Genomic DNA, 9,782 nt, shown 5'->3' with positions numbered 1-9,782 from the left:
GGGCAGGGTGAAAAAGGTAAAGGCATTAAGAAGTACAAATTGGTAGTTAAAAAATAGTCATGGTAATGTACAGTAAAGCAGAGGGAATATAGTCAATGATATGGTAATACCTATGTATAGTACCAGGCAGGTTCTACACTAGTCAGGTAGATCACTTCTTAAATTATATAAATGTCTAACCATTATGCTGTACACCTGAGATCAGTATAAAATAATATTGAATGTCAACTATAATTGAAAAATTTTAAAGGGGGGACAAGGCAAAGGGGAATAAGAGGTTCAAACCTCCAGGTACAAATAAGTCATGGGGATGTAATGTACAGCACGGGGAATATAGTCAATAATACTGTGATAGCGTGGGACGGTGTCAGATGGTTGCTGGACTTATGGTGATCACTTCTCTAGGTATATAAATGTTGAATACTATGGTGTACACTTGAAACTAATATAATACTGTATATTAGTTATATTTTAATAAAAATCTTAAGAAAATTAAAGAATAAAATAGGTAGGCTAAAAAAAGAGAAAGAAATGATCGGTGGTAGATGACAATCTAGGAAGATGTACAACGTCCTCATTTCCAGGGTGAAATGACAATAGTTAGAGCCTAACACTAAAATCCAGCAGTGGTCTTGAACATATGGAAATATGGATATAAACATCAAACAGAAAGGGGCTGGGAGAAGTTGCCTCTGAAGAGGTGAAAATGGAGGAATGTTTAATTTTAATACAAATAAGAAAAAAGAAAACAAAAAGATTAACCCCGTAGTGAAGGAAATGTGTTTCTAGATTTAAAAGCTAAACCTAGAACTAAGCACAATTAATGATGAAACTTCAGAACAACATATGTAAGACAGGGTGGGGAAAGGGACGCATATGTTAAGTGCAAGAGAGTACCCAATTTCTCAAGAGTTTTCAAAACTCTGAGGCAAAATTATTTCTTTCTCACAATTTGCGCTGAACGAAACTATCAATTGAGTATGGGGAGAAAAATAAAGATAATTTCAGGCACGCAAGATTTAAAAAAAAAAAAAAAAAAGTACCACTCTTTCTAAGGACACTACAGAAGAATGCACTTTCCAAAAGGAGACTAAACCAAGGAGGAAGAGGCATAGGGAATTCTTAGGAAGACAGTGAAGGAAATCCCAGGGTTAACAGCTATGTAGGAAGCTTGGAGAACTGAGGGCTCCAGGAGGATATTTCCATGGGAAAACAAAATAGAAATGATGGACCTGAACTACTGAGGTTTAGAAATCTACAGAAGAGCTTAGCTTTTACATAACAAGAATAAAAAAATTGTTCAAGGAAGGTAACAGGACACTATAATGCTTAGTTATAAATATTTTCAGAGTCGTAACTAAAATCGACTACTGATTTAATTTTTTTTTAAGTTGTCTCCTTACTTTTTTGAAAGAATAGAAGAAGGGGAAGAAAATGGAGAAAAGTGCACTAATATCTAAAATTAAAGGAATACCATTATCACATAATATTTAAGCAGATGGAAGAAAATCCTAAAAGACGTGAAAGTGGCTCCTCTGTGACATGAGACTCAGATAGAAAAGGAAAGGTAGGGAACTGGCATCTGTCCTTGTATTTCAGTTTTTAAACTATTTACTTCTACTTTGAAATTTTTTTCAATTATATAAAGAGGATTTCAACAAAGAAAAGTCCTCTAATGTTCTAAAATCTTTTTCAAATCAGAGATGAGATCTAATGGTGTTACCTGCAAGAGGCAAATAAATGTGTAAAATAATACGGATGTTTTGAAGACGTTGCAGAAGAAAGAACAAGCAGGCACCAGACTAAATGATATTCATTTTCTTTGTGGGCTTCATAAAATTGTGGTAGACTTCAGTTACTAGACACACAACTGCAGCAGCCACTGTGAAATCCACCGGCCACTGGTATTCTGGAAAGCAATGCAAGGCTCAAGTATCCACTTCTGTAACTGACTTTGTTTCTAGGTGGAGCTCCATATCCTTGGAATGGTTAGTGGCTTACTTTCAATGTGACCATTATATTTCCTATCTTTTTTGCTTTTCCCTTTTAGCTGCTTCCTTGAAAGAATTATCAATTCTTCTGTAGGATGTTGATACCATCTTAAATTACAGAGTGGCCATCAAGCAAGAGAGAAGTGATGTATAATCTTCTGCATGACACTAGTCATCGTCATCATAACGTCCAGCTGTATACTTATTACATCCAGCAAATTCACGTTCTTTGCTTTATAAATGACTAGCTGAACTGCTTGTTCCCATAGATCAACTGGAACAAAATGTTTGTTATCCAAATTCTCTCAAATTCTTATAAAATAATTATGTATTGCACCCCAACAGAGAATTTTACTGTATTCAATTTTGACATTGATATACAAGGCTATACACTGATGTAGGTGATGTTGGATCTGCCGGCAGTTTCTGAGTGTGGGCCAGGATCGTGTCTCGTGAAGCCGAAGAATGGAAACACGGACCAGGGAGAGGCAAAAAGTTTTAAAAAGAGGATAGTTTATTAGAAGCAGGGGAAGAGGTTGCAGCTACCGAACGGGAGGGGGTCCCGAATGGGGGGGTGCCTGTGACTGAGGCAAAAGCTCTTTTATACCTTCCCTTGCCTGCTTGGGGAAGGGGAGCTGTTTGGAGAAGGGAACTTGTTTGAAGACTGGAACTGGCACCTTCTAATGAAATTCGTCTACCAGGTTTGTTCTGCTTGTCCATCCTAAAGGAATTAGCAAAGTAACCCACTCTTTATCTATCAGATCTGCTCCATTTGTCAGGCCAAAAGGAATTTTATGATTAACCTCAAGGCCTTGTTACATTATGTCCTGGAGCGAAGCAGTGATTTCAAAACCTGAAGTTTTAGGATATGACTGTCTTTTGTTTATTCCACCAGGGCCCTCCCTGTCTATCTAGGGACATGCGAACTCTCCTGTATCAATACCTGAGTGTCATATTTGAAAATAAATGACAATTAATTAGATATGGAAATCCCATCATTAAAGAGCATATGTTGTATTTTGTGTGAAAGCAATGCCTACAAATCCCACCCAAGAAAACTGGCCGGATACCTGTTTTATGGTTGAAGCTTCACAGGTCACAAGCAACATCACTTACTGGTTAGCCAGGAATCTCAGCATATTTGGGACTTCAAGTAGAAATGAATTTACCAGAATCTATAAGCAATGAAGGTGAAATCTTGGCGGGTGGGTGTTCTTGGGCTTAGTTTACTAGTCTCAGGATAGAAAACAAATTATTGAATCTTTTAAATTGATGCTTTTAAATTATTTAATCCTATACTACTTAATGAAATTACTCAGCAGAATGTAATCAGTTGGCCTCTATAGTTGCTCCATACTGAATGCTCAAAGAGGCACATATGGTCAGTTAATAGCTCTTGCTAAACTAGGCCAAAACATAATGAAACCAGCCTTTTGCATGTATGTGATCAACAACAATCTCTAGAGGTGTTTTTTTTAATAATCAAAAGATTCGACTATTAAGCTAAATTATTTAAAACTTGAAATAAGGTAAAAAGGTGAGCAGCAGGACCTTTCAATATTACCATGAGATATTGTTTAACAGACTAAACCAAAGATTATTTAATTATCTAAAGGAATGTATCTGTGCTTAGCTTGGCTATTTTCTATTAAATACCAGTCTCTACAACATATATGTTAACTTGTAGATATTGACTGGTAGATAGCAAGTTTAAGAACTGCTGGTGAATTTAGCGACAATGAACTTTGAAGGAAGAAAGAATCTTTTATTGAGCATCACCCAAGTGTCAAAAACTATACATTACTCACATAGTCATAAAAACAACCTTGAGTGATAGGTGTTATATCTTCATTTTACAAGTTAGAAAGTTGAAGTTGAAAAGATAAAATGATTTGCCACATTATTTAGCTAGTAAATGGTGGAGACAGGTGTCAAACCCTGAATGTTCTTTTCAAAACCTACACTCTTTTATGGTACTACATCATTCTACCCCCGTAGTATAAACTTTTTTCTGATGGCCGCGAAGTTTTACCTGCCATTTCAGCAAACTGAGTATGATATCTAAATGGCACCCCGCCCCCCCCCAAAAAAAAATGCTGCTTAGAAAGGCAGAATTTCATGGTGAGAAATGTAAGTATATATTCCGTGTACATAGAAGAAAAGATCTATGAGTCATCTCCTGCAACCCACTAAGTGTTTAGTTGAAAATTGCTCTTTATCATCTAGCTAGATGGCAATTAGAAGGTGTGAGACAAAGTATCCCTTAGGAAAAACTGGCTAAAAAATAAATCATTTAAAGGGTTTTACAGACATTATCTAACACATTTTCACACATCCCTCTGAGCTACACAGCCCTACACAAAGAGCGATCCTAATTTGTTTATAGACTATTCAAAGGTGATACAGTATAAAATGGAAGGCCAAGATGCTGCTAACCAGATTAGACTTACCTAAAGCCTAGAGCAGTTTTGGCCATTTTAGCTGAAACACCACTAAGTTAATTAACCTCTATTGTTTTCCTTAACCTACTTAATGAAAATGTCAGTACCATTTGGACTAGAAGGCTGTGAAACCAAGCAGGTCATTTAGAATTTTTTTCTCCCCTTCAAGTTGCCCCACTCTTATCTGATCAATGGTTAACATCCTTCACTTTAGAAACAATGGGAGCTATTTATATTCGCCTTCCCTAAGGGAAATGGTACCTTTTAAAAAGCTGTGAACTGTGAATTTCCAGCTAATTTAAGACAACTATTCCACAGAAAGGAGAATTTGTCTTAGCCTGTGAGGAAGACTCAGGGCAAAATAATAGTTACACTACCATCCCTCTCCCTTTACTCATTTAATGGATAGGAAATGTTGATTTCACCTGAAAAAAAGTGTGCAATTTGGGAATGGAGTGGGAGATGCAATTTCTGTCCTAGAGAAAAGGTATTGAGGGTGGTGAGGTGAGGCCAAGTTTCACATGTGAAAATTTAACATGTATTGTGTTTTCTGGGTTTTCTTTTTTAAACATACTTCAATGTAAACAAGAAGAAACTGTAGTAATATTATGATAATCTTTCCCAAGCTTGTCCCCACTCGTCTTCCCTTGTCAGTAAATAGTCCTTGAGGACAGAACAGAAGTCATCCTTGATTCTCCCTCTCCCTTATCTCCCACATGCAATCCATCAACAAGTTCTATCGATTTGACTTCTGAAATCTGTCTCCAAACTGGCCACTTCTTTCTTATCTCCTCAGCTTTCACCTTTGTCCAAACCAGTAAAGTGAATGAGGCTACCAGGGTAGAGAATAAAGACCTTTCTCAAAAGCACAGGCGTTTGGGAAATGCTACAACTGGTAAAAGAGGAGCTGAAAATGGGGGGAGAAACAATATGAGATAAAAGGAGAATTTAGATAGAAAGGATCAGAGACCCAAGGTTGACCCTCAAGCATTTTCCAGTCTCAAGAAAGACATGTGTGAAATATAAGGTGAATTCAGAATGTGTTTCTTATATTTAAGACAAGTATAAAAGAAACATTTACTTTATACAAACTTCCAAATGATTACTAAGATTTCTGCATAATTTTTTTCCAAGTGAATTCCTCCGTATTAAAAAACAAAACAAAACAAAACAAACATGTAATAAAATAATTGAGTACTACTTTAGAATTTCTTATTCTTTTGATTCACTTTTTGGATAGTTGACAAAATACAAATCAGGCATTTGGTTTTTGTTTTATTTTGTGTACAATCAACTGGATCAAAAATCCAAAGGCCAATCAATGTTCAAATTCATTCTGATCAAAATGAGTTTTCAGTCTTCTACAGGAAATTGTTTACTTGTTCAGACAAGCCAAAATTTAATTTGGAAAATACTTCTCTACTCCATAATCTTAAAAATTCTAAGAAGAGAAGTGTCTCAATTTCTTCCAGTGTTCTTCATTAAAAGATATTTAATCTTAATTTAAGAAATATTAATATTTATTAAGTTCAAGGTATGTTCAGATATTAAAAGATAAGTTTTAGAAGACGATATAGTATGACTTTCATACAAATATAAAATGAACATGTGTCAAAGCTTTCATTTAATTCACTAATTAATGAGGGAACCAGTTAGATATCACAATTGGGTCAAAGGAGAATTCAAAGAACCACACATATATGGACATTCAGAATTGTGAAATAAATTTGCTAAACAAATATAAAACTTCAAAACTGCTCAATATCTGCAGAGTAATAATCAACTGAATCCCAATAAGATACAATTTGCATTTCTGTATACAAGAATCATTTGCATTAATATAAGTACTATATAACTTACAGGAATGTAAAATAATTTAAAGTCAATAAAAGATTCAGAGACCCTATAAAATCAGATAATCTGGACAATGCCCAGTTTTCCATTGAAGACAACCGTAATATCTTATTCTATTTCTGTCTTTCACAAACTTTCCCTACAAATAATACAAAAAGTACTAACTCCCTGTGCCCCAATGCACAAAACCTGGAGGGAGGAGAATGAAGAGGAAGATAAACATAATAACTGAATAAATTATAAGGAACAGTGGGTATATCCCAAAAGACAGAATTTGTGTGTATTGTGTGCATCCAATACACACAAGACGCACAAGTAAGGAAGACCTCTGTTCTGATTGGATGGTGCCTGTGCTGAATGCATACTTAAGCATAGACAGAAATAAAGAACTATGGGAAATCAGAAGAGGGAAAGAGTTATATTTCGATAAGGAGCCATAGGGCTTACTTCATGGAAGAGGAATGCAGCAAGTCTTTAAAGGAGAGAGTTTTTCTGATTGTAGTAACCATTTCACAAAGCATGCACATACCAAGTCATCACATTACACACTAGATATATAAACAAATTTTATTTGTCAGTTATACCTCAATAAAGCTGGAGGGGAAAAAGAAAGAAGAACGATTTTAAGTAAGTAGAATATGAGGTACAGGGAAAAAATATATTTCAAGTTAAGGGAATAGTAAGAGAAAAGCAACAGACATATAATGTTCCTAGCTTGTAGTTTAACAAGGTTGGGTGAAATGAGAGCTAAACAGAAGATATTGAGATTTAGGCCGAATCATAGAAAATCTTAAACATGTTAAGAGGCTGATATTTCATTTTGTTCCAATAGGGAGCCACCAAAGCTTTTAAGAAAGGAAATGACAAGATCAAATATAAGCCTGACAAAAATAATTCTAGCATCAGTTGAGATAAAAACTGAGATTGAAAAGTGAGAAATTAGAGGCATAGAGGCCAGAAGAAACTTGTTGCAATGGGCAGGTCAGAGCCTAAACCAGAGCATTGTGGGGAGAAGAAAAGAGCTTTGAGGAAGGCAGAATGAACAGGATATTGTGATTCACTAAATAAGTGAGTCTAGGTTTTTGTACACGCATATCAGTTAAAAATTCGAGCATGCACCCCTCTAACTCATGCATATATTTATTTGGCTATAAAGTATGTATTGATCTACTAATGAACTAATATATATAATTTGAAACATTCATACATGCTCACAAACTTTTTTTGCTCTCAAAGAGAGAGGTTTAATTCATGTTTGGATGCTTAATTTCTAAACGTCTTGCTAATTTTGATGGCTTCATATCAGTAGTAACTCTCATCTCAATGTACTTGGAGCAAGATCCAGGGTTTACAATGAGTGGATGTAAATTCTCATTTCAAACAATCTTGATAATTTCAATTTTTTTTCTGATTTCGTACAGATTTAGGTTGTCCATATATGTTCGTGATGTATATAATCTGTGTTTATATATAATAGATATGATATATACGTATGTGTATATATATACATATATATGTGTATATATATGCACACATACTTTTTTTTAACTATGTAATGTAGCTTATGAAGAGCTTGTATTAAGAGTAGGCGATCCCATTCTGAATATTCTTCTTTTTTGCTAGTGTTTGTATGATTAGAATTATCTTCAATTCACATTCCCCACTGGGATTTTTAGTCACTTTCCATTTTGTGAGTTCAAGTGAAAAGAGGTAATATAATCTGTGAATCCCTAGACTCACAGGCACAATGTGCTTTCTCCTCAGGATTCCTCTCCAAGCGTACTTGACACAACTCTACATGTAGACCAAATCAGAGTACCAGGGGAAGTCCTTATATTAAATATTAATGAAGCCCTTGTTTGATTGTAGTTAGGGCTGTTGGAATAACTTTCTAGGCCCAAGATGAAGCAACTCCTGCCCCAGGGTGCCACATCAGCAAACTGAAATTTAGATAATTTTCCTGTCCCTGTAAATGCTCCACTTTACCAAAAATGCAATATATCCAGTCAGTCAATCCCCAAACACCAAGCCAACTCTGGGCTCTATACTTGCACCCTTGTTTCTTTTTATCGCAAACAAGGTAGACTGTGTGGCCCCAGTCGATCAGATAGTTGCTATTTTTTTCTTCCTTGTTCTTGGTTCTTTATTCTTCCATCTATCTTGCAGTTCTCCAAAAGGAGACTATCCACTTCATACAGTATTAAATAAAGTTTGTTTGTATCACCTAAATTGTTTTCTTTAATCATTTTTTAATAGAGATTAACTATAAATAGAAGTTTCAGTACTTTGTTCTGACTATCCAACAGCTCATCTTGTACACACACTCCCCATTGAAAACCCATATTTTAGATAAGGCAGAAAGAAAATGAGTCAAAAATTAGCAGGAATGACTGGAAGGATAGTAGTATCAATGAAGTAAATGGTAAACATAACAGGATAATGTGTCTGGAAGGAAACTAAAACCGGTTCCCGACATATTGAGTCGGAGGTACCAAGAAATACATACTCAGTGGAGCTGTCCCTGAGCTACGTGAAAGAGGTCTGGAGCACGTGAGAGGAATCCAGGTTACATGCATGGATCCAGTGTATAGTTGAAGCCAACTCATAATGTAGTTTTCCCAAGAAGAAAAGCAGGCAAACAAGAGAATTCTAAAAGGCACTTTCATGTAGGGGGTTTTAAAGCAAGAGAACTCTCTTCTTAGAGATGCATGGGAAAGGAGAGAAGAGAGCCAGAAGAATGTAGTGGCATGGAAGCCATAAAAAGAAGATTTTAAGAAAGCAAATATTTCAACTATGCTGCACAGCCAAGAAGGATGAAGCTAAGACAAAGACATTGAACTTGGTCGACATTTGAAAGACTGGTTTCAGTAATTAAGTCAGTTTTCAAGTGTTTAAAGAACCAATGAGTAGTTGGGGAAAAAGTGGGAACAGTAACCATAGACTGTTCCTTCAGGAAGTTTGACGGTTAAGGGAGAAGAGAGATTATGTAGAGAATTAAGGAAGGTGCTTTGAAGAGGAGGTGTTTTGATTTTATATGTAGAGCAAATAGTGAAAAGGGATAAACCGAAGGTAAAGGTAAAGAAGAAACCTTATGAGACCAGGTTCTCAAATAAAATGAAGGTATTGCTATAATCAAGGAAGTAGATAAAAGAGATAGATTTGGGAAGGGAGAGGAAGAATTTTTCAAGTCAGAAGGGAACTATGGTTAATACTGTATTGCATATTTCAAAGTTACTAAGAGAGTAGGTCTTAAAAGTCCTAATCACAAGGGGAAAAAATTGTAACTATATATATGGTAATGGTTGTTAACTACACTTATGGTGGTGATCATTTTGCAATATATACCATTACATTATACACCTGAAATTAATATGTTATATGTTAATTATACTTCATTGAACAAAATCATATCAGTATAAGCAGTAATGAATGGACACAGTGGAGCAGAAACAGTTTGTATTAAAGATTCTCACCTCGAAACTGTGCTCCTCCTATT

Source organism: Rhinolophus sinicus, chromosome 4, assembly GCF_057876585.1.
Source record: "Rhinolophus sinicus isolate RSI-liver-muscle chromosome 4, RSI-T2T, whole genome shotgun sequence".
Classification (NCBI taxonomy): Eukaryota; Metazoa; Chordata; class Mammalia; order Chiroptera; family Rhinolophidae; genus Rhinolophus; species Rhinolophus sinicus.
This window is presented reverse-complemented; position numbering follows the sequence as displayed.